This window comes from Ailuropoda melanoleuca, chromosome X (genome assembly GCF_002007445.2).
Source record: "Ailuropoda melanoleuca isolate Jingjing chromosome X, ASM200744v2, whole genome shotgun sequence".
Lineage (NCBI taxonomy): Eukaryota > Metazoa > Chordata > Mammalia > Carnivora > Ursidae > Ailuropoda > Ailuropoda melanoleuca.
In genome coordinates, this window is record NC_048238.1 from 37,572,849 (window position 1) to 37,596,973 (window position 24,125).

Here is a 24,125-nt window from a genome sequence, read left to right on the forward strand (position 1 = left end):
GCCGCTCCCCCTGCTTGTGCTCTCTCTCTCTCTGACAAATAAATAACATCTTTAAAAAATGTGTTTTAGCTAATTGACGAATGGATAAAGAAGTTGTGGTATATATACACCATGGAATATTACTCAGCCATCAAAAAGAATGAACTCTTGCCACTTGCAATGACATGGCTGGAACTAGAGGGTATTAAGCTAAGCACAATAAGTCAGAGAAAAGTGAATACCATATCATTTCATTCATATGTGGAATTTAGGAAGCAAAACAGATGAACATAGGGGAAGGAAAGGAAAAATAAAACAAGATAAAAACAGAGAGGGAGGCAGACCATAAGGGACTCTTAAATCTAGGAAACAAACAGAGTTGCTGGAAAGGAGAGGGTGGGGGTGGGGTAACTGGGTGATGGGTATTAAGAAGGCCACTTGATGTAATGAGCACTGGGTGTTCTTTTTTATTTATTTATTTATTTATTTTTAAAGATTTTATTTATTCGACAGAGAGAGAGAGGGAGCACAAGCAGAGGGAGTGGGAGAGGAAGAAGCGGGCTCCCAGCGGAGGAGCCCGACGTGGGGCTCGATCCCAGAACGCTGGGATCACACCCTGAGCCGAAGGCAGATGCTTAATGACTGAGCCACCCAGGCGCCCCAGTACTGGGTGTTCTATGCAACTGATGAATCACTAAATTCCACCGCTGAAACGAACAGTACACGAAATGTTAATTAAATTGAATTTAAATAAAAGATTTTTTTAAAAACTTGCTTTGGCTATTCTATGTCCTTTGCATTTCTATGTAAATTTTTGAGTCAGCTTGTCCATTTTTACTCAAAACAAGAAACCTGTTCATGTTATGATTGAGATTGCATTCAATCTATAAATCAATTTGAAAGAAATTGACATCTTAACAATATCCAATTTTCTCTTCAACGAAGATATTGTTCTCCATTTCTTTAGATCGTTCAGTCAGCAATGTTTTATAGTTTATGGCATAGATGGTTTCCATATTTTTTGTTAAATTTATTTCTATGTATATTATGCTTTTGACATTGCTCCAAATGTTCTTTTTAAATTTTGTGTTTCAGTGTTTGTTGTAAGTACATAAAAATGCGATTGATGCTTTTGTATTAACTTTCTATCCTATGGCTTGCTAAATTCACATTAGTTGTAATCATCTTTTTGTAGAATCCTTAAGATTTGCTATATACAAACTATTATACATAAAAAAATACCAAAAAATTTAAAAATAAATTCAAAAAAGATTTGCTACATACACAACCATGCAATCATGTCATCTGCAAATAAAAATAGCTTTAATCCTTTGTTTCATATTTTTATATGTTTTTTTCTTGTTCCTTTCTTTAGGGCACTAGCTAGGACTTCCGGTTAAATGGTGAATCAAAGTGGCAAGAACAGACATTCTTATCTCAATCCCAATCTTAAGGGTAAGATATTCAATATTTTTCTTGAATTATGATGTTTTCCGTAGGCTTGTTATCATTACCTTGAAGAGGCAGTTGGTGGAAACCTGGAAGTTGCAGACAGTTCTGGTGAGGACTCGGAAAGAAGAGAGGGCAGCAGTAAAGAAAGCATCTTATCATCTCTATCATCTTAGAGAATACATTTATTATCATACACAGAATGTTACTAGAAATAACAGTGTTAAAGGTGCTTCTGCTGAGGTCTCAGATGGAATCAGGAGCATGTTATTGGAAACTGGAAGAAAGTATTAGAAAGTTATTAGACACTTAATAAAGTGGGAAAAAAATGTACCTGAAATGTGCTCTTCTGTTGGGTAGAGGGTAGAATTTGGAAGCAATGAGGGCGCCTGGGTGGCTCAGCCAGTTAAGCATCAGAGTTGTGGGATCGAGCCCCACGTCAGGCTCTGTGCTCAGTGTGGAGTCTGCTCGAGATTCTCTCTCTCCCCCTCCCTCTGCCCCCACGACCTGCGTGTGCTCTCTGATATAAAATAAATAAATAAAATCTTAAAAAAAAAAAAGAATTCGTTAACAATGAACTTAGATATTTAGCTGAGGAAACTTCCAAAAGGTGGAAGGTGCAGCCTGGTTTGGCTTGCTGCTTATAATAAAAAGGGTGAGGACAGAGATAAACTGAAGAATGAATTGTTAAGCAAAAAGGAACCAGGATGTACTTGACAATTTGGAAACTTCTCAAGCTCTTCAGATAGCATGGTCTGTAAACAAGGCCAAGCATCTGGCTAGACAACAGGTCTTGCTAAAGAGATTAGCTGTGTGACTCATGAATCCAATCAGCCATTTCACCAGAAACCAGGATGACAGATGTAGCTGTCCCACAAAGAGGAGGACCCTCTTTTCTAGAAGACAGACTAGACAATTTTTTTAAAAAGATTTTATTTATTTATTTGGCAGAGAGAGACAGCCAGCAAGAGAGGGAACACAAGCAGGGGGAGTGGGAGGAAGAAGCAGGCTCCCAGCGGAGGAGCCCGACGTGGGGCTCCATCCCAGAACGCCGGGATCACGCCCTGAGCCAAAGGCAGACGCTTAACCGCTGTGCCACCCAGGCGCCCCTCAGACTAGACAATTTTATACCAGCCCAAACTCTGCCAGCCTGGAATGGAAGACACAGAGATGGGTTAATATGAAGGAGGAAGGGCAAAGTCACAGACACAGATACCTGAGTCAATGGGACTTCCTCAGTCACTCAGGGTCAATGGATAGAACTGTCACCCAGGGCTGAGAGGTCAGGGCTGTCCCCGTGGGCAGAAAAAGACAGAGCATGGAGCCACAGGAAATCATTTCTGAGGCCTATGAAGTCTTTGTTGTTGTTTATTCATTAGAGAGAGAAAGCACAAGTGGGGGCAGGGGTGGAGGGGCTGAGAGAGAAGCAGACTCCCCGCTGAGCAGGGAGGCCGATGCAGGACTCGATCCTAGGACCCCGGGATCATGATCTGAGCTGAAGGCAGATGCTTAACTGACTGAGCCACCCAGGTGCCCCTTGAAATCTAGTGGAATTTTTCCTGCTGAATTTTGAACTTCTTTGGGACTGATGATCCCTTTTATCCTCTCACCAATTTCCTCCTTTTGGAATGGGAACATCCAGCGTGTGTTTATCCTACCATTGTCTTTTGGAAGCAGTTAGCTTGGTGTCTGGATTCACAGGTTCACAGATGCAGAGGAATTTGGCCCCAGGTTGGACCATGCCCCTGACCCCTGCCCGATTTAGAGGACTTTGAACTTCTGACTCCCAGAACTCTGGGAGGTTTGTGTTTGAAGCTGGTAAGTTTGTTGTGAACAGCAACAGGAAACTAATACAAAGGTAAACAGGTGCCAAAGAAAAAGTAAAAAAGAAGACAAAAGAAGGAATCAGGGGGAAAAAATAGCCAAAAAATTTTAAAGACTATAGAAGATAAGAGGTTCCCTTTTATCATGCTCATGCAAAGTAGAGAAAGAACATACCTCTAAATTTTTTTGTTTGGTAAAAGAGGGTTGAGAATATCTGTTTTAAATCCTAGGATAGCTGCCATAAAAGGATACTTATAAAATAAGAAGAGATGTAGCATTTTATTTTATTATTTATTTTAAGATTTTATTTATTTATTTGACAGAGAGAGAGTCAGCCAGCAAGAGAGGGAACACAAGCAGGGGGAGTGGGAGAGGAAGAAGCAGGCTTCCAGCAGAGCAGGGAGCCCGATGCTGCTGGATCCCAGGACTCCAGGATCACGCCCTGAGCCAAAGGCAGACGCTTAATGACTGAGCCACCCAGGCGCACCGAGGTAGCATTTTAATGAAAAAAATTGAAATTACCACTATTGGGAGATTACATAATATTTTCCTGAAAATTCCAAGGAAATCAATTGGAAAATTATTACAATTAATGAGTGAATTTATCGCAGGGGATCAATAAAGAATATACAAAAGCATTGTCTTCTCGTACACTTGTCATACCTAATGAGAACTGCAGTTCTTTTTTTGCTTATTTAAAGTTTCAGACTTTTATATAATTCCTATTTATTACTTGAGTAATAAAAAAAGTGCACTTGATAATGAGAAGAATGAGAATTCTGGTTTTAAGCAATTTGATTATGTTCTAAACTTTGTAGTTTTTTACATGTTTCTTATGCTTGGAGTTCATTGAGCTTCTTGAATTTGTGGGCTTATTGTTTCCCTCATAACTGGCCTTTTTTCTACTTCTAATTTTTTTCTGTCCCCTTCTCTCTTTTCTATTTTTGAGATCCCAATTCGAATTACGTCGCTTGACACTGCCCCACCTCATACTGGTTCTCTCCTTATTTATCTTTTCAGTCTTTTTTCTCACTATTTCATTGTTCATAATGACGATTGCTGTGTGTCAAGTTCACCAATCTTTTCTTCAGCAAAGTTCAGTGTGCTATTAATCCTTTGCAGAGTACTTTCCACCTCAAATATTTCTGTTTTTATCCCTAACATTCCATGTGAGTCTTTTCTATTTCTTCCATATCTTTACTTAATGATGTATTTCTTTCTTTCTTTCTTTCTTTCTTTCTTTCTTTCTTTCTTTCTTTCTTCTTTCTTTCTTTCTTTCTTTCTTTCTTTCTTTCTTTCTTTCTCTTTCTTTCTTTTCTTTCTTTCTTTCTTTCTTTCTTTCTTTCTTTCAAGTAGGCTGCATGCCCAACTCAGGGCTTGAACTCACGACCCTGAGAACAAGAGTCACATGCTCTACGGACTGAGCCAGCCAGGTGCCCCCATATCTTACTTACTATGCTTGGTCATCTCTTACCTTCTACAACGTATGGAATGTTACTATGATAGTTTTAATGTCCTTGTCTACTTATTTTGTCTTCTCTGCCATTGGTGGATATGTTTTGATTAGTTTATTTTTCTCCTCATTTTGGCTTATAGTCCCCTGCATCTTCTCATGCCTGATAATTTTTGACTGGTTGTTAGACATTGTGAATTTTACCTTGTTAGTGGTTGCATATTTTTGTGTTCCTAACAAAATTTTGTGAGCTTTGTTCTAGGATGTAGTTGAGTTACTTGGAAACAGTTGATTATTTTGAGGCTTTGTTTTAAGCTTCGTTAGAGGAGACCTGAGTAGCCTTTACTGTAGTTCTCATTTTGTCTCATGATTTTGTCAATATCCATGTAATTACTCTCTCTGATGCCCTGTGAATTATGAGTTATGCCTCTCTGGCTGGTGGGAACACAAACTATTCTTGACCCTGTGTGGGTTCTGGAGATTTTTTCATCTGCTATTTTTGGATTGTTCTCTCCCCCAGCCTCTGGTAGTTCCCTTCTACACATGCGTGGATCAGCTCTCAGCCAAAGAGTCAAGGGAGCTCTGCACAGATCTCTGGAAAACTCTCTTCTTCAGTACCCTGTCCTGCAAACTCAACTCAGGGAGATCACCAGGCTTCATCAGGATTCTGCATCCCTATGTCGCTGCCAGGTTATTCTCTTTGAGCAGCAAGCTGGGGCAGTCAGAGGACTCAACTCATTTGTTTACAATCTCTCCGGGATTACCACCCTCCTCTACTTGATGTCCAATGTTCGAAAACTGTTGTTTCATCTATTTTTTCCATTTAAAAAATGGTTTCATGGCCTTGTTATTCCATTTTGAATGGAAGCAGAAATCCAAAATAAACATTTTTTTAATATGCATCATCAAGGTATAATTATTAAACCTTTCTTTAACTAATGCAAGATCTCCTTGAGAGTCGATAAATATGTACATCATTGACAGATAGTCCTGTAATGCATAATAAAGGTGGTCTCGTGATCTGTGACCAAAAGGAGGACTCAATCAGCAAAATGAGCTGGAAAATTACTTTGTTATTTGGGAACAAAATCAATTTATATCCTCACCACACAAAATACTTGAAATAAATGTCAGTTGGAATAAAAAAGTAACTATAAATCAAAAACAAGCAAACAGAAAAAATACAAAAAGCAAACACAACAAAAATAGATATGACTATTTGTTTAATTCCTCTATGCACAGAGTTTCTAAGTTTAAGTTAAAAACTGTTTAGGAAACACAGAGTAATAGATCCGATTGAAGAAATTTAAAAAACCCTACATTTCAAGAAATATTAAATGCAAACAAGAAAAGCTGAGAAAATGATTTTCAGTAAACCTTTATAAACAGTGTTAATAACTTTTTTTAAAAAAGATTTTATTTATTTATGTGACAGAGAGACAGCCAGCGAGAGAGGGAACACAGCAGGGGGGTGGGAGAGGAAGAAGCAGGCTCCCAGTGGAGGAGCCTGATGTGGGACTCGATCCCCCAACGCTGGGACCACGCCCTGAGCTGAAGGCAGACGCTTAACGACTGCTCTACCCAGGCGCCCCAGTAACTTTTTATAAATTAAAGAGACGTTGAAATTAATGGAAAAATGACTATGACCCCCCAAAACAAATGAGTTCACGTTACGAGTATAAAGTCCTCAAAATGTTAAATTCAATTACCGAGTAAGCTTGTGATAAATTACTGAAAATGGTCGTAATCAAATAACTGCAAACTAAAAGTAACAATGAGAAGCTACTTTTTACCTATCAAATTAAAGAAGATTAGGAAAAGATGAAAGCCGAATTTGGCAAGGTGGAGGAAATTAAAGGAGTGCTGCTCTGTATTGCCAGTGGAAATAAAAATAAGAATTCTCCTTGTGAAAGCACTTTGGCAATATTTATCAACTTTTTTTTAAGATTGTACTTATTTATTTGAGAGAGAGAGAGAGAGCAAGCAGGAGCACAAGCGTGGGGCGGGGGACTGGGGGAGGGGACAAGTGGACCGGGCATTGAGTGCACAACTCAAGGCTGGGCTCCCATCTCACAACCCTGAGATCATGACTTGAGCCAAATCCAAGAGTTAGAAACTCAACTGACTGCACTACCCAGGCACCCCTACCATCAGACTTAAAAGTGTTCCTCTCTTCTGATTCTGTAGTCTCACTTCCGGGAAAGCACGCTTAAGCAAAAATAATTCTAAACGCAAACACCTATTTGTACTTGGAAGAGTTCAAATTACAAGAAACTGGAAATAGTCTAATATTGATTTGAACATGGTCTATCTAACTAATAAAATGGTATGCTATCATTAATGACGTTCACAAAGAATTTAGGGACAAAACATATTTGTTAAGTTTAAAAAAGAGGAGGAAGATAAAATATATGGTAACTATTCAACCATATGAAAATTTCACGGCACTTATAATCAGGATGATATTCACAAACACAGTATTGATTACTGATTGATTGATTGATTGTCACTGGAAGCAAGAATATAGACTACTGTATTTTCTTCCTCACATTTCTCTGCATTTCCCCAGTTTTATCAATGAACATGTATCAGTTTTATAATCAGCAAAAAGTTAAGATGGAAAGGTACCAATTTTCAAGATGGATTTAAAATTTCTTACAAGGTCTACTTTAAAATTGATCTCGGGGCGCCTGGGTGGCACAGCGGTTAAGCGTCTGCCTTCAGCTCAGGGCGTGATCCCGGCGTTCTGGGATCGAGCCCCACATCAGGCTCCTCCGCTGTGAGCCTGCTTCTTCCTCTCCCACTCCCCCTGCTTGTGTTCCCTCTCTCACTGGCTGTCTCTATCTCTGTCAAATAAATAAATAAATAAATAAATAAATAAATAAATAAATAAAATCTTTAAAAAAAATAGATCTCACGTTTGGCGTCTTCTGGGTGGTTCTACTGGTAAGGTATGAAAATCTTCAAATTTTCTGGTCTAAGAATTATCATTATTGTTAACATTATTAATATTTTCATCACCTCCTGGAGCTGAAGATAAAACCTCATTAGTGATAAAATGTTTGGGTAGTGGTGCGCCTGGGTAGTGCAGTTGTTAAGCGTCTGCCTTTGGCTCAGGGCGTGATCCTGGCGTTCCAGGATCAAGTCCCACATCGGGCTCCTCCGCTGGGAGCCTGCTTCTTCCTCTCCCACTCCCCTGCTGTGTTCCCTCTCTCGCTGGCTGTCTCTCTGTCACATAAATAAATAAAATCTTTTTTAAAAAATGTTTGGGTAGTAATTTACTTCTCAGGAAGGAGTTCTTCCTTCCTTCATTTCTATTCTTCCTACTTCATTTCTATTTTTGTAGCTCATTTACTAGTCTGCAAGGTCCCGGGGAGTAAAAGCTTTGTCAGAATCAGTTCTGAAATAATGCCTCATTAGAGAGAGAAGGGCTATCACATAGACCAGGGTTTAAATTTACTGGCTGTACATCGGGAAAAGCTAATAAACTTTTCTGAGTCTCAGGAGTTTTACCTGCAAAATGGAGACAGTAAAACCCACTTCCCACAATTGTTAAGGGTTAAAATAACACACACAAAAACCAATCACTTAATAGGCGTTCAACAAATTGTACGTATTATCAATGATTAGTAGTAATATTTTGTAGGGTAAAGGCTAACTAAACATTTCTTGCTGACTAACGGAAGGACTACGCACTGAAATTATGCAATCAGTTTCACTCTTTGGAAAAAGAGGCACTTTTAAAAAAATCACTTTATCGAGGGAGGATGAACATACAAAAAGCTGTAGGTATTTAATGTATACAACTTGATGTGTTTGGAGATAAGTACACATCTGTGAAATCGCTGTCACTATTAATGCCATAAACTCATTCCTCACCTCGGAATGTTTCCTCCTACACTCTTTGTTCTTTTCTTTTTCCTCGAACCAGTAAGAGCACTTAATGTAAGATCTACCTTCTTAGCAAATTTTGAAGTATGCAATGCTGTATTGTGAAGAATGGGTTCTGTGTTGTACAATAGAGCTACAGAACTAATTTTGCATAACTGAAACTTTGTTCCTTTTGACCAAGACCTCTCCGTTTCCCCTTCCACTCAGTCCCTGGCAACCGCCATGCTGTTCCCTGCTTTCTAGTGTTTTGGCTCTTTTCGATTCTGCGTATAAGTGAGATCATGCGAAACTTGTCTTTCTGGGTCTGGCTCGTTTCCCTTAGCAAGAAGGAACTTCTAAGCATAATTTAATAGTGTAACAAGTGAGCTAGGGAGTGCTTAGGGAGCACCACGAATCATCCTGGGATAACCTCCAATCTTCTTACTTTGCCTACAGTCATAAATACAATCATGGAATTGTGAAATTTCAGGCACAAAGTCTTGAGGATCTCTCCACCACCACTTCATAGAGAGGGAAATCAAGACCCAGCGAGCCTAAGGTACGGTGTCAAAGTAGGCTTTGTGGTTCCCAGGCTCACCTTCCCTGCACCTGTATTTCATGACAAGGAGACAGGAGAGAAAAAGGAGGAGGGGAAGGAAGAGGGTGGCAATGGTGGTGGTGATGCTGTTAAAGAAAAAGGAATACTACACGCATGAGGTCTTTCTACCTGGTTCTAGAGTGACGCTGATTTACAGTAGCATGTTCTTTTTAGAGAGAGAGAAAGGGCACGCATACGTGAGTTGGGGGAGGGGCAGAGGGAGAGAAAATCTTAAGCAGGCTCCGTGCCCAGCGCAGTGCCCAACATGGGGTTCCATCTCAAGACCCTGGGATCATGACCCAAGCTGAGATCAAGTCGGACGCTTGACTGACTGAGTCACCCAGATGTCCCTACAAGAGCTCGCTCTTCTGGGCTGACTTGTGTCCCTCCCCAAATTCATATGCAGATGTTTTAACTTTGGATGTGGGATCCAGGAGTCACAAGTACCAAACTTAGAATTAATGACGACTCATTGGATGGTTGTATGTAACTTTTGGCTTTGTTCCTTCACGGAATGGAGGGAATTCCAATTCCTTATATTCTCACAAAAGTCTTGATAAATGTTGGTTTAGAAATCAATCAACCGAGGAAAAATATTTGGTTATTTTAGGTCTTCTGGGTACATGTGGTCTCTATGTTTATTTGAACTTTTTCAAAGCAGACACAAAGAATAATTAAGAACAAGCAATTTGCGTACAGACATGATGAAGTGATCTTCTCTCCCAAAGGCATTCTGCTTGCAAGAATTTGGGGGGCCTGGAAAATGGAACCGGGGAAGTACAGTCCTACTTGCTGAAATAGAAATAATGCATCTGCTTTTTGGGAGTTAAAAAGATCATCTTCATTTTTCTTACCACACAGACAGATCTTTCCTTGACAGACTGAAAACCCACCCAACAGCTTTTATTTAGTTTTGGGGTAAGTGTATTCTAATGACAATATCTCAGTATTCATAGTTATCAAGAAAAAGCAGAGTCTCACCGGTTTTAACAAAAGTTTTGTCAAAATTTAATATCCGACGGTCTTTATTTGCAAATTCTCTGCTATCTCTTATGGCTGTGCCATCCAATTATTTAACCTGTCTGCATCTCTACCAGCACACGGCAAAGATGGATCGAAAGATGTTAGTAGATTGCTAGGTGTGGGACTGTAGGTATAACTCTTGTGACAAATTGCTCTGTTTTCAGTTCATACATGTGCGCAGGGATATTATGAAAGTAAATCAATTTCCTCCTCCAAAACATTGTCAAAGGCTAAAGGCAAAAATAATGTGCTGCCTTCTGAGCCTTCCCTCAGCTACAGGTAGTTCTCAAACTTCTCGAAGAAAGCCTTGTATGACTGTACCACGTAGTGTTTGCTACACAAGCTACTTCCAAATTAAGTCAATTAAAACAATCATTGTTTAGCTTTTAATTCTATGGATTGGCAATTTGGTCCAGGACGGCCTGGGGAGGTTCTTCTGCTGGTCTTGGCCGGGCTTTCTCACATATCTAGAGCAAGGGTTGCAAACTTTTTCTGAAAAGGGCCAAATAGTAAATATTGTAGGTTTTGTGGGTCATAGAGTCTCTGTCGCAACCACTCAACCCTGTCAATATAGGACTAAAGAAGCCATAGAGCGTGCATGAATGCACGAGCACGGCCACTTCCTAATAAAACTTAATTTGCAAAACCAGGCAGCTGTCTAGCAAACTGTGGTTGCCAACCCCTGGTCTAGAGTCAGATGCTGGTTGGCTGTGGGCTGGCTGGTCCAGAATGGGGTTAGCTGAAATCACAAGCCCTTTTCAAGCTTCTCTTTGCATCCTGTTTGCTACCTCCCTCTTAGCCAAAGCAAATCACAAGGAAAACCCAAATTCAAGGGGTGCAAAAATAGTCTACCCCTCTTGGCGGGAGGGGAAGAGTTTGTGATCTTTTAGCTCCCCACCAACCGTAAGTCACTTACCTAAATGACCTTCCACAATATATACAGAAGAACCAAGACACAGCTAGAGCTGTAGTAACCAGACATTGGCTTTGGGGCCCTGGGTGCCCCCTCTGCTGGCAGAGCTGAAATTCATGAAATCTCTTAGAACGGTTCTTTCCAGGATGAAACGGTTAGATGGCCCTGGAGAGGTCGCCACCATATGCATCTTATGTGCAGTAAGGGACCAACTGAGTAATCTGAGAATAAGAAAGTACCCAACTAGCCCAAACCTTCAATCACTACCAATAACATTAAAGCCACTTCTTCGGAGGTAACAACAGGGAGGCACCTGTCCGCAGGAACACCCACCCAATCAAAGTGCATCCAGGCCAACAGAAAGCCTGACTTAGAGCTCAGATTTACCACCTGCCACCTTGCCAAGCATGTTATGACCCTGAGGGTACATTGAGGTCCACCAGCTGCTCTCCACACCTCTCGTGCTGCTTTCATGATGTTTTAGAATGGTCTCTTCATTTCTGTTTTCTTCTTAACATTGAGAGTCGGAGCATGTCTTATCCACCCAACATCAGTTAAAGGATCCCTCAAATGTAAATTTCGGGTGCAGATATGAACACGGTGGGGGAGAGCAAATGTAAGGGTAGAGGGCACATTCTTAAGAAGGTAGGTCCTACGGTTCCTGGGTGGTTCAACGGGTTAAGTGTCTGCCTTCAGCTCAGGTCATGATTCTGGAGTCCCAGGATCAAGTCCCGCATCGGGCTCCCTGTTTAGTCGGGATTCTGCTTCTCCCTCTGACCCTCCCCCATCTCGTGCTCTCTCTCTCTCTCTCAAATAAATAAATAAATAAATAAATAAAATCTTAAAAAAAAAAAGGTACGTCCTAGGGAGGCATTACTGAGTCCAGTTAACGGCAGCATGAAAACATCTCAGATCAAATGCAGCCTGTTTTCATAGTGTGCTTGGAAGACAGAGAATCTCATTAACTGAGCATCTGTCATGTGTAGGCCCACCTGACATTCCTTTTTTTAGTCTTCCTAAAAGCCCTTTGGCAGAGGTATTGTTATGCCCATTCTACAGATGGGAAAGCTGAGGCTCAGGGCAGTTCACTAAGTTGCCTAAGGTCACTCTGCTAGTACATAACAGAATCAGAATAGAAATCCAAAACATGGTCTGACAACTCCAACTGCTTCCTTCAAGATGGGAAAAGTAACATGGGCGTCTCTTCCCTTACGTTGTCTCATCCCTTCAGAGCAAGAAGCATTCATTTTCCAAAAGTTCGATACCCAAGCTTGCCTTCACACTTGGCCTGGTGAGCTTTCCCCATTTCCCAGTGACTGTCAGAAACAACAGCAGTTTGGGGTTTGCATCATGACACATGGCACACTCTCTACCCTGTGCTCAGAGTCTTGTCATCTCTTATTAGATTTAAGAGCAGCCCTGGGAAATCAACCATCTTGCCTGGCATTCATGTCAAGGCTGGGGAATTGCCTTGACTTCTCTCAAATTGTTATTCTGTTCCTTTCTCAAGGTTCCCTAAGCAGAGAGTCCCTATCTTTTCCACTGGAGGCCTCTTCCAGTGTTTTCTCTCTTAAGAGAAGAGACTTTCCTTCTGATGAAGATCTAAAATGCCTGCAGTTTTAACTTAAATCTATTACTCCACTTCTGTCTTCCAAGAAAATAAAGAGAAATGACCCAGTTCATCCCCACGAAAATCCTATTATATATTTCAAGATAGTAATTATCCCTTTGGATCCTCTTGACCTCCTCCACCTTCCTTAATTAGTTTTCTGGCATTCTTTGGGAATGACAGTCCTGATTGTAATCCTATCTGTCCTCATCTTTATCATATGAAGCAATAAAAAACAAGAGATTTGGAGTCAAATATTCTAGGTTTGCACTTAAAAATTATTAGCTACAGGGGTTCCTGGGTGGCACAGCGGTTAAGCGTCTGCCTTCGGCTGAGGGCGTGATCCCGGTGTTATGGGATCGAGCCCCACATCAGGCTCCTCTGCTGTGAGCCTGCTTCTTCCTCTCCCACTCCCCCTGCTTGTGTTCCCTCTCTCTGCTTGTGTTCCCTCTCTCGCTGGCTGTCTCTCTCTCTGTTAAATAAATAAATAAAATCCTTAAAAAAAATTATTAGCTACAGATTACTAGCTTATTTACCTCTGAGCCCCACAATTTCCTCTTCAATCTTATATTTTATTTGCACTTTCTTTTTGAGGGGAGGTTATATTTTGACACTTAGAAAGTTTTATGTTTTTGTTAGAACCTAGTTACTGTGATAGACAGAATCATGCCCCCCAAAGGTGCTCCTATCCTAATTCCTAGAACTTATGAATATGCTTTATTGTATAGCAAAGGAGAATTAAGGTTGCAGATGGAATTAGGATTGTTAATCAGCTGACCTTAAGACAAGGAGATCATGCTGGATTATCTGCACGGGCCCAATGTAATCACAAGGGTCCACAAAAGTGGAAGAGGGAGACAGAAGAATCAGAGTGAGAAGGATATTTCATAAAGGAAGCAAGGTCAGAGTGATGTGATTTGAGAGGCACTCAACTCCCTTTGCTGGCTTTAAAAAGGCAGAAAGGGGCCCATGAGCCAATGCATGCTGTGTTCTCTAGAAGCTGAAAAGGCAAGAAAAATGAATTCTCCTCTGGCATCTCCAAAAGTAATGTAGCCCTACCAACACCTAGATTTTAGCCTAGTGAGACCCATTTTATGCTTTGGAACTCCAGAACTGTAAGATATTAAATGTGTATCATTTGGGGCACCTGGGTGGCACAGCGGTTAAGCATCTGCCTTCGGCTCAGGGCGTGGTCCCGGCGTTCTGGGATCGAGCCCCACATCAGGCTCCTCCGCTGTGAGCCTGCTTCTTCCTCTCCCACTCCCCCTGCTTATGTTCCCTCTCTCGCTGGCTGTCTCTATCTCTGTCAAATAAATAAATAAATAAAAATAAATGTGTATCATTTAAGCCATGACATTTGTGATAATTTGTTATAACGGCAATAGGAAACTCATGCAGTTACCTATATACTAATGCCTCTGTAAATACCCATAGTCCCTTCTTTGTGTATACCATCTACCATGAGCAATGTTGAAATTAGCTTGCAAACACTTTCTGCCCCTCTTTTCTCCCCTGGTGTATAATTTTTAAGTAATATCCTTCGGATCCCAATTTACATAAGACAGTGAGCAAATTTATCCAACTCGGTATGTACTCTACCCTTTTTCATTCAATTTTTTGAATACTATATTTACACCGTCAGACATAACCATTACAAACTACTTTCTCCCTTCTTTTTTTTTTTTAAGATTTCTTTATTTACTTGCGAGAGAGATAGAGCATGTAACAGCGGGGGGAGCACCAGAGGGAGAGGGAGAGAGACAATCTCAAGCAGACTCGCCACTGAGTGTGGAGCCCGTCGTGGGGCTCAATCTCACGGCCCATGAGATCATGACCTGAGCTGGAATCAAGAGTCCAATTCTTTATTTATTTGACAGAGAGAGAGACAGCCAGTGAGAGAGGGAACACAAGCAGGGGGAGTGGGAGAGGAAGAAGCAGGCTGCCAGTGGAGGAGCCCGACACGGGGCTTGATCCCAGAACGCTGGGATCACGCCCTGAGCCGAAGGCAGATGCTTAACGACTGAGCCACCCAGGCGCCCCAAGAGTCTGATTCTTAACCAACTGAGCCACCCAGGAGCCCCTACTTTCTCCCTTCTTACAATAATTTTAGTCTTAGATCATTTTTTAATTTGGTTTTTGGAAGCTAGTAGATTTTCAGAAAGGGCTCATGGGAATAATATTTCCTGAATCCTTGTAGACTCACAACAGTTTGCCTATAGCTTCTATATTGAAAGTTCACTAAAAAGACCCCCCTCCCCCATAGCACCACCAAACCTCCTGGTCCTCACACAATCCTTGTGTTGGGGGGGTGCACTGCTCCCCGACCCTGGATCCTCTCTCATCTCTGCTTCCTTGGGTCCTTATTCCTTGGTCCTGCCCCGCATCTCAGGCTGAAACCACTCACATGTCTCCTTCAGTTTCCTCTTCTCTACGTATTCCTTAAATATGGGTGTTCCCAGGATCTCCTTTTGAGTTTGCTCAGTCTCATGGCTTCCACTCATCATTTCTGGGACGAAGACTGCTATACATGTGTCTGTCTCTGGCCTTCGTCTTGCCCAGCCCAGCACTTCTAAGGGCGCAGCACCCCATGTCCTGCAGAGCGTGCAGGGTAACTCGCAAACAGGCCTCCCCAGCCCGGCCCTCCACATCTAAACACCTCACCTCACCTGCGAGTCACATGTCCCTTCTCTCCCTACTCTTCCTCCTACCGTGGCCTCATCTAACCTGAACCAGAGCCTTGATCTTCAGATATGATCATGTCACTCCGTCAGCAAGTGTGAAGCCTTTGCTCAAATGCTCCCTTCTCTGTGAGGCTCCCCTGTCCACCCTATTTCAAACTTCTCTAACACCCCTGCCAGCATTCCCAATGCCCCGACCTTGCCCTACTTTTTCTTTTTTCCGTAACACTTACCACCTTCAGACATGCTATCTAATTAACTTATTTATCATGTGCCTGTTTTTTTTTAACTTATCACTGTGCCTCCTTGTTTGAATGAAAGCTCCGCAAGCCAGGCATTTTTGTCTGGTTTGTTGACTGGCTGGCGTGTCCCTAGCACTTAGAACAGTGTCAGGCACACAGCAAGCTTTCCACAATTAGCCATTGCATGAAGAAGCCAATAAAACGATAGTGGAAGAGCCACCGATAAAGCAGGTGGGAGTTAGAAAGAGAGAAGAGATGAACGACACAATGAGGCCAGAGTACAGGGTTCAAAATTCTACCCGCGTATGATGTCATGGGCCCTAACGTAGGGCAATGCTGGTGGTTATGCAAAAGGGAATTACAATCAGAGAACCCAAACAGGGCCCCACCTAATATGATCGATGAATGATGTCAGATCAGACATCCTACGCGATTTTATATTATTAGGACCTGAAATTGGTGTGCTTGGTTAACTCTCAGAGGGCAGGCGATGTGATAGACAAAAGCTAACCACAAAATGGCGGACTTCCCAACAACTGCCAGCTTCACCTTGGGTGGGAGTTTCAGGGTCTATTAATCAATGTTTTTTCTTTTCTTCTCTTTTTTTTTGAATGATAAAAATGTTCATCTAAAAATATAGAACGTTTTGTGAACTTGTGTGTCATCCTTGTGCAAGGACCATTCTAATCTTCTCTGTATCGTTCCAGTTTTAGTACACGTGCTGCTGAAACAAGCACCGCGTTTTTGATTTTCTCTATTTTCTGATGCTTTGACATCTTGGGGCATTGAGACCTTGGGGAGGGACTGCCTTTCCTAGAGTTAGCTAATTCCTAGAGATAGCAAACAACTTGCTGCAAACCAACCAATCCTGAGTCCATACCCACCATCCCCTTCGTTTTAACAGGCTCCTGCCATCCAGGACACTATCCCTCTGCCCCAAATCACCCCAGAGTCAGGTACCAGACAACTAGGCTAGGGGTAGCCCTTATAGTCCAGAGCCCACCCAAACTATTCAAACTTTTCAATCCTAAATCAGCTCTGTTTGCCTACCCTGCCCTCAACCATTCATTCCTGTGAAAACCACAATAAAAGTGCTGGCCCATGTTTCCGCCTCACTTCTTCCTCCTCTTAACTGACCCTGGTGATTGTGCATGTGGCCTTGCGTGGCTTGCAGTGCCTCTTGATTCTAGACGTCTGTGGGTAAGAACAGGGGCGGGCGGTGGGGAGGGCAGAGGGCGAGGGAGAAGCAGACTCCCTGCTGAGCAAGGAGCCAGATTTGGGGCTCAATCCCCGGACCCCAGGATCATGATCTGAGCTGAAGGCAGATGCTTAACCGACTGAGCCACCCAGGTGCCCCCCGTAACTTTTTAAACAAAATATAAATAAACAAACAAACAAATAGAACCCTTGGGCCTGTGAAATTTCTTGTCAGACTTTCACAGCCCAGAATTTTTTTTTTAAAGATTTATTTATTTATTTATTTGAGAGAGAGAGAGAGGAAGATAGAGAGAGCGCGAGCAGGAGGGGCAGAGGGAGAGGGGAGGGAGAGACAATCTCAAGCAGATATTGCACTGAGTGTGGAGCCCAAGGTGGGACTTGATCCCACGACCCTGGGATCCCAACCTGAGCCAAAATCAAGAATCAGATGTTTAACTGACTGTGCCACCCAGGCGCCCCCAGCCCAGACTTCCTGGCAGAAATCTCAGCTAAACTGAACTGGTAAATGCCTTCCCTCTTCCTCGACCAAGTAACACAGGGAAGGTATTAAAAACAAGAATAGTGCATAGGCTGTGTTTGGTCAAGTGTACTGACAAGTGTTGAAGACTTGCCCTGGTCCAAGCAGGCTTCTCTCTCTCTCTCTCTTTGTTTTAAAAGATCCTTGAAAAGCTGAAATTCATTACTATGTTTAGGCAGGTTTCTCATGTAAGATTTGTGAGTCTGCGTTTGTGAATGTGAGAGAATCAAATACATTAAATTTCTAAATGTCATTTGAAATAGCTAAGGTAATTCGATTGATTAAACATGGACCTGGTGCTAAATATTTGGGAGAATCTGATCTGTCAGATTTATGAAGTAAGTGCACATTAATAAAAAAAACCAATCAAATAAATGGTTCTTTTTCTCATGCAAAAATCGCCAAGGTTATAAATACAACTTAAAAGTTGAGCTTAAAATCTTAAAAATATAGGTTTTTATTTCTAGGACATGGATAAATTAAATAGTAAGACACGAGTGACTGTCAGAATGTTTTTGCGCATGAAAGCTCTTTGGGCAGAAAAGTCACTGACACCTAAAAATTTTCAGAGGCTTCGCAATGCACCTGAAATCCACTCTTAAGATTCCTGGCAAGCACAGTCCCTGGAGAGGCAAATCAGTTCCTGCCCGCCTGTCCGTGCCATCGCCGTGCTCCTCTACCCTCTGCTTCACTTCCCACTTCCGGTCTCCATGGCTGCCTACTGCTGGCGGCCAGCCCCTCCACCCCAGAATGCACTGCTGTCATCTTGACCCTCCTCCCCACCTGCTTTCTCCTGCCCAGCCTTCAAGTCTCAGCTTAAATATTTGTTGTTTTGGTTTTCTTAAAAGTTTTTTTGTTTATTTATCTGAAAGAAAGAGAGTGAGAGAGCACAAGCAGGGGGAGCAGCAGAGGGAGAGGAAGAAGCAGGCTCCCCACTGAGCAGGAAGCCCAACATGGGACTCGATCCCAGGATTCTGGGATCATGACCTGAGCTGAAGGCAGATGTTTCACCGACTGAGCCCCCCAGGAGCCCCTGGGGGTGTATTTTTTGAAAAGGTTTTATTTTTAAGTAATCTCTCTCCAGGGCTTGAACTAAAGAACCCTGAGATCAAGAGTCGCATACTTTACTGACTAAGCCAGTGAGGAGCCCCTGTTTGGGGTGTATTAGAAACCTAAATGCAAAAATGAGAACTGTAAAGCTTTCAGAAGACATAAGAGGAGATTTTCATGCCTTTAGGGCAGGCGAATTTCACACACAGGACACCAAAAGCCTGAACCAGGTTATTTATTTATTTAAATCAGCTATTTACCCTGCCGTATGCCCCGAGTTGGCAAGCTGTATAGGACATCCTTGCCAAGCCGATATTTAGAATTTGATATTTGATGCAGCCCCTTGCATTTTTGAAAATCCTAAATCTTTTTTTTAAGTTTTTATTTAAATTCCAGTGAATCAACATCCAGTGTGATATTAGTTTCAGTTGTACAATAGAGGGATTCAGCACTTCCGTACGTCACCCGTGTCCTTCACGACAAGTGCCCTCCTTAATCCCCATCATCTCTTTCATCCATCCCCCCCACCTCCCCTCTGGTAACCAGCAGTTTGTTCTCTGTAGTTAAGAGTCTGTTTCTTGCTTTGTCTCTCTCTCTCTCTTTTTTCCCCTTTGCTCATTTATTTTGTTTCTTTTTTTTTTTCTCTCTCTCTTTTTTTTTTTTTTAAATTTTATTTTATTATATTGTGTTAATCACCATACAGTACATCCCCAGATTCCGATGTAAAGTGATGCTTCATTAGTTGCGTATAACACCCAGTGCACCATGCAATACGTGCCCTCCTTACTACCCATCACCAGTCTATCCCATTCCCCCACCCCCTCCCCTCTGAAGTCTTCAGTTTGTTTCTCATAGTCCATAGTCTCTCATGTTTCATTCCCCCTTCTGATTACCCCCCTTTTCTTTATCCCTTTCTTCCCCTACCGATCATCCTAGTTCTTATGTTCCATAGATGAGAGAAATCATATGATAATTGTCTTTCTCTGCTTGACTTATTTCACTTAGCATTATCTCCTCCAGTGCCGTCCATGTTGCAGCAAATGTTGAGAATTCGTTCTTTCTGATAGCTGAGTAATATTCCATTGTATATATGGACCACAGCTTCTTAATCCAGTCATCTGTTGAAGGGCATCTCGGCTCCTTCCATGATTTGGCTATTGTGGACAATGCAGCTATGAACATTGGGGTGCATATGGCCCTTCTCTTTACTACGTCTGTATCTTTGGGGTAAACACCCAGTAGTGCAATGGCTGGGTCATAGGGTAGTTCAATTTTTAACTTTTTAAGGGACCTCCACACTGTTTTCCAGAGTGGCTGTACCAACTTGCATTCCCACCAACAATGTAGGAGGGATCCCCTTTCTCCACATCCTCTCCAACAATTGTTGTTTCTTGCCTTGTCTATCTTTGCCATTCTAACTGGCGTAAGGTGGTATCTCAGTGTGGTTTTGATTTGAATTTCCCTGATGGCTAATGATTTTGAACATTTTTTCATGTGTCTGTTAGCCATTTGTATGTCTTCATTGGAAAAGTGTCTGTTCATATCTTCTGCCCATTTTATGATTTGTTTATTTGTTTCTCGTGTATTGAGTTTGAGAAGTTCTTTGTAGATCTTGGATACCAGTCCTTTATCTGTGGTGTCCTTTGCAAATATATTCTCCCATTCCGTGGGCTGTCTCTTAGTTTTTTTGACTGTTTCCTTGGCTGTGCAGAAGCTCTTTATCCTGATAAAGTCCCATAAGTTCATTTTATCTTTTATTTCTCTTGCCTTTGGCGATGTGTCGTGAAAAAGGTTGCTCTGGCCGATGTCATAGAAGTTGTTGCCTATGTTCTCCTCTAGAATTTTGATGGATTCCTGTCTCACATTGAGGTCTTTCATCCATTTGGAGTTTATTTTTGTGTATGGTGTGAGAGAGTGGTCAAGTTTCATTCTTTTGCATGTAGCTGTCCAATTTTCCCAGCACCATTTATTGAAGAGACTGTCTTTTTTCCACCGGATGTTTTTTCCTGCTTTATCAAAGATTAGTTGCCCAAAGAGCCGAGGGTCCATTTCTGGGTTCTCTATTCTGTTCCATTGGTCGATGTGTCTGTTTTTGTGCCAGTACCATGCTGTCTTTGTGATCACAGCTTTGTAGTACAGCTCGAAATCCGGCATTGTGATGCCCCCAGCTTTGTTTTTCCTTTTCAACAGTTCCTTGGAGATTCGGGGCCTTTTCTGGTTCCATACAAATTTAAGGACTATTTGTTCCAGTTCTTTGAAAAATGTCCTCGGTATTTTGATCGGGATAGCATTGAAAGTGTAGATTGCTCTGGGTAGTATGGACATTTTAACTATGTTAATTCTTCCAATCCATGAGCATGGAATATTTTTCCATCTTTTTATGTCTTCCTCAATATCTTTCAAAAGTGATCTATAGTTTCTAGGATATAGGTCCTTTACGTCTCTGGTTAAGTTAATTCCAAGGTAACGTATGGTTTTTGGTGTTATTGTAAATGGGATGGATTCCCTAATTTCTCTTTCTTCAGTCTCGTTATTCGTGTATAGAAATGCAACTGATTTCTGGGCATTGATTTTGTATCCTGCCACCTTACTGAATTGTTCTATAACTTCTAATAGTTTGGGAGTGGATTCCTTTGGGTTTTCCATATAGAGTATCATGTCATCTGCAAAGAGAGACAGTTTGACTTCTTCTTTGCCGATTTGGATACCTTTGATCCCTTTTTGTCTTCTGATTGCTGTTGCAAGGACTTCTAGTACTATGTTGAATAATAGTGGCGAGAGTGGGCATCCTTGTCGTGTTCCTGATCTTAAGGGAAAGGCTTCCAGCTTTTCCCCATTGAGAATAATGCTTGCAGTAGGCTTTTCATAGATGGCTTTTATGAGATTGAGAAATGTACCCTCTATTCCTACACTCTGAAGGGTTTTAATCAGGAAAGGATGCTGTATTTTGTCAAATGCTTTTTCTGCATCAATTGAGAGGATCATATGGTTCTTGAGTCTTTTCTTGTTGATATGATGTATCACATTGATTGATTTGCGAGTGTTGAACCATGCTTGCATCCCAGGTATGAATCCCACTTGGTCATGATGGATAATCCTTTTAATGTACTGTTGGATTCTATTAGCAAGGATCTTGTTGAGGATTTTGGCATCCATATTCATTAGAGAAATCGGTCTGTAATTCTCCTTTTTGAGGGGGTCTTTGCCTGGTTTGGGGATCAAGGTAATATTAGCCTCATAGAATGAGTTTGGTAGCTTTCCTTCTGTTTCTATTTTTTGAAATAGCTTTAGGAGAATAGGTATTATTTCTTCTTTGAATGTTTGGTAGAATTCCCCAGGAAAACCGTCTGGGCCTGGAGTTTTATTATTTGGAAGGTTGTTTATCACTGACTCAATTTCTTCATAGTTAATTGGCCTATTTAAGAAATCTATTTCTTCCTGTTTCAGTCTTGGTAGTTTATAGGTTTCCAGGAAGGCCTCCATCTCTTCCAGATTGTTTAGTTTTTTGGCATATAGCTGTTGATAAAAGTTTCTAATAATCCTTGCAATTTCAATGGTGCTGGTCGTGACCTCTCCCTTTTCAGTCATAATTTTAATAATCTCAGTCCTTTCTCTTTGTTTTTGGACAAGTTTTGCCAGTGGTCTGTCAATTTTATGGATTCTCTCAAAGAACCAGCTTCTAGTCCTGTTGATCTGCTGTACTGTGCTCCTGGTTTCTAATTCATTGATTTCTGCTCTAATCTTGGTCAACTCCTTCCTTGTCAGTGGGTTAGGCCTGTCCCTCTGTTGCTGTTCCAGTTTCTTGAGGTGAGAATATAGAAACTGCATTTTAGATTTTTCTATTCTTTTGAGTGAGGCTTGGATGGCTATGTATTTCCCCCTTAGGACTGCCTTTGCAGTATCCCATAGGTTTTGGACCGTTGTGTATTCATTCTCGTTGGTCTCCATAAATTGTTTAATTTGTTTTTTGATTTCCTGGTTTATCGAGTCATTCTTGAGCAGGATGGTTCTTAGCCTCCAAGTGTTTGAGTTTCTTCCAGGTTTTTCCTTGTGGTTGAGTTCCAATTTCAGAGCGTTGTGGTCTGAGAATATGCAGGGGATAATTTCAATCTTTTGGTATTGGCTGAGACCTGTTTTGTGTCCCAGAGCATGATCTATTCTTGAGAATGTTCCATGGGCATTTGAATAGAATGAGTATTCTTTGGTTCTGGGGTGTAGTGTTCTATATATATCTATGAGGTCCAACTCGTCGAGTATGGCATTCAAAGCCTTTGATTCTTTGCTTAGTTTTTGCCAGGGTGTTCTGTCTATTTCTGATAGTGGGGTGTTGAGGTCCCCTACTATTACTGTGTTCTTATCTATATGTCTCTTTATTTTGGTTAAGAGTTGGCTTGTGTATCTTGCTGCTCCCCTGTTGGGGGCATATATATTAATAATTGTCATATCCACTTGTTGAATACTTCCTTTAAGAATAATATAGTGCCCTTCTGTATCTCTCTCTATGGCCTCTAGTTTAAAATCCAGTCTATCTGATATGAGAATTGCTACTCCAGCTTTCTTTTGAGGTCCATTTGCGTGGAAGATGGTACTCCATCCCCTTACTCTAAGTCTGAATGCATCTTTGGGTTCAAAATGAGTCTCTTGTAGACAGCAAATGGATGGGTCATGTCTTTTTATCCAATCTGCAACCCTGTGGCGTTTTATGGGAGAGTTTAAGCCATTTAGATTGATAGAGATTATTGACAGATATGATTTTAATGATGCCATTTCTCTTTAAAGTCTTTGTATCGGTTGTGACTTGCTGCTCTGTATCACTCTTGGGGCCTTTTTACCTTTATAGAGCCCCCCTTAATATCTCCTGTAGGGCTGGTTTCGTGGTTACGAAATTGGTTAATGATTGGCGATTTTGGAACGTCTTTATTTCTCCATCAATTCTGAATGACAGCTTTGCTGGATAAAGGATCCTTGGCTGCATGTTTTTCTCTGAAAGAGCTTTAAAAATGCCCCCCCAAGCCTTTCTCTCATTCCAGGTCTCTGTAGACAGGTCTGACGTAATCCTGATACCTTTGCCTTGGTACGTGAGAAATTTCTTTGCCCTGGCCGCTTTCAATACTGTATCCTTGGATCTAATATTTGCGAATTGCACTATGACATGCCGTGGCGTAGGTTTGTCCTGGTTGAGCTTGGATGGGGTCCTCTCTGCCTCTTGGACACGAATGCTTGTTTCCCTTGCTAGATTAGGGAAGTTTTCAGCTACAATTTGTTCAAATATCTCTTCTAGACCTCTGTTTTTCTCCACCCCTTCAGGGATGCCGATGATTCTGACATTGGATCGTTTCATAGAGTCAGTAATCTCCCGTAATCTACATTCGTGGGCGTGGATTTTTTTAAGACCAGCTTCTATTTTCGTTTTTTCTTCTACTAACCCATCCTCCAATTCGCTAACGCGTTCCTCTGCCTCGGTGACCCTGGCCGTCAGAGCCTCTAGTTTTGACTGCATTTGGCTCATAGAATTTTTAATTTCTGTCAGATTCGCTCTCATTTCTGCCCTTAGGGATTCTATATTCTCAGCAACGCTTTCTCTGATGCTTTTTTCAAGTTTACTCATCATCTTGACCATTGTTGCTCTGAATTCCATTTCTGATAATTGGGATACATCCATATGTATTAATTCTGTGGCCGAGGCCAATTCTGTGGCAGAG

At 41.6% G+C, this 24,125-nt stretch overlaps 1 non-coding gene across 1 annotated transcript; it reads right to left on the reverse strand.

The window, feature by feature from the left end:
* Nucleotides 1–16,268: 16,268 nt before the first annotated feature.
* Nucleotides 16,269–16,375, reverse strand: LOC117797601. The gene has a single exon (XR_004622600.1). It is a non-coding gene; the product is annotated as a U6 spliceosomal RNA (small nuclear RNA).
* Nucleotides 16,376–24,125: the final 7,750 nt, after the last annotated feature.